This window comes from Apium graveolens, chromosome 8 (assembly GCF_009905375.1).
Source record: "Apium graveolens cultivar Ventura chromosome 8, ASM990537v1, whole genome shotgun sequence".
Classification (NCBI taxonomy): Eukaryota; Viridiplantae; Streptophyta; class Magnoliopsida; order Apiales; family Apiaceae; genus Apium; species Apium graveolens.
The window spans coordinates 46,969,425-46,971,048 of NC_133654.1; the positions used below are offsets into that span (position 1 = coordinate 46,969,425).

General features: G+C 40.0%; 1 non-coding gene across 1 annotated transcript; it reads right to left on the reverse strand.

Annotated features, from left to right (window-relative positions):
- Window positions 1–530: 530 nt before the first annotated feature.
- LOC141682060 (small nucleolar RNA R71) lies at window positions 531–637 on the reverse strand. The gene has a single exon (XR_012559464.1). It is a non-coding gene; the product is annotated as a small nucleolar RNA R71 (small nucleolar RNA).
- Between the last annotated feature and the right edge of the window lie 987 nt (window positions 638–1,624).

Consider the following 1,624-nt stretch of genomic DNA (forward strand, 5'->3'; position numbering starts at 1 on the left):
TCCGTCGGGTTGTTGATCATCCATCGGTTGCTTTGTAGGTTATCCGTCGGGTAGCAATCAAGCATATGACTTCATTTCACTTATACAGAATTACAAGACATCATTTATGTACAATTAATCAACCTATTCTGCATATCTAGTTAAAGTCAACATGACTTATATGCTACTACAGATTCTATACAAAGGTGTATACATAACTGTGCTAAAGACTTATTATTACATAAGCTACTCACTCGGTGGATAATAAGTTAACATCCGTCGGGACTATAATGAGTTATCTGTCGGGACTATAATTCTTATCCGTCGAGTGCTACATTATTTCACTAAGTAAAATCCACTTAGATGTTTTGTTTATGAAATCATCAAGTACACAACATATGCACAACACTATCAAGCTGAGACTTTTCCCATTCTCTCTGAGGGATAAAGCCAAGTGCTGGTTACATTCTCTACCACCAGGGTCTATTACCAAATGGGAGGATCTTGCTCAAAAGTTTCTCACCAAATTTTTTCCTATAGCGAAGACTGCTGTAATCAGGAATGCTCTTACTCAGTTTACACAACAAACTGGAGAATCTCTGTGTGATGCTTGGGATCGATATAAGGAGATGCTAAGGAAGTGCCCACACCATGGCATGCCTGATTGGATGATTATAAACTATTTCTATAATGGTTTGGGCGCTCAGTCTAGACCTATGCTCGATGTAGCGTCTGGTGGAGCCTTATGGGCCAAAAGCTGTAATGAAGCTTATGAGTTAATTGAGCTCATGACAGCTAATGAATACCAGAATCCTACACAAAGAATGTTGCAAGGCAAGGTAGCAGGAATTCTGGAAGTGGATAGAACTACTGTTATAGCTGCTCAACTTCAAGCTTTGACGATGAAAGTAGAATCTTTGGCTAATTATGGAGTTAATCAAATCACTAGTGTTTGTGAACTTTGTACGGGGACACATGAAACTAAGCAGTGTGCTATTTATAGCGAATCAGCTCAATTTGTGAGCAACTTTCAGAGATCACAACAGCAAGCTCCAACCACTTATCATCCCAATAACCGAAATCATCCCAACTTCAGCTGGAGCAACAATCAGAATACGGTGCAACAACCATATCAGCCATACACAGCAAAGCAGTATAACCCTCCTGGTTTTCAACAACCACAATATACCTCTAGGCAACAACTTCAACTTTAGCAGCTACCGCAAGCTAATGAAAAATCTGAATTGGAGGAGTTGAGGCTCATGTGCAAAAGCCAAGCTGTGTCTATCAAGACCTTGGAGAATCAAATTGGGCGAATTGCTAATGCATTACTAAATCATCAATCTGGCACGCTTTCAAGTGATACTGAAGTGCCAAGCAAGAAGGAAGCTGAGGAGCATGTTAAGGCAATTACATTGAGGTCTGGTAAGGTTGCAAATCCTAAAAAAGCCAAAACTCTAGAATATGAAGTTGAGGCTGAAGAAGAAGAAGTACAAAAGGAAGCAGAAGTGGAACCAAAGAAGACTACTATTGAGCACACTCCTCCTGAGGGTAATACAGGGGAGAAACAGATCTATCCTCCACCTTCTTTTCCTAAAAGGCTGCAGAAGAAAAAGCTGGATAAGTAGTTTGAGAAGTTTTTGGA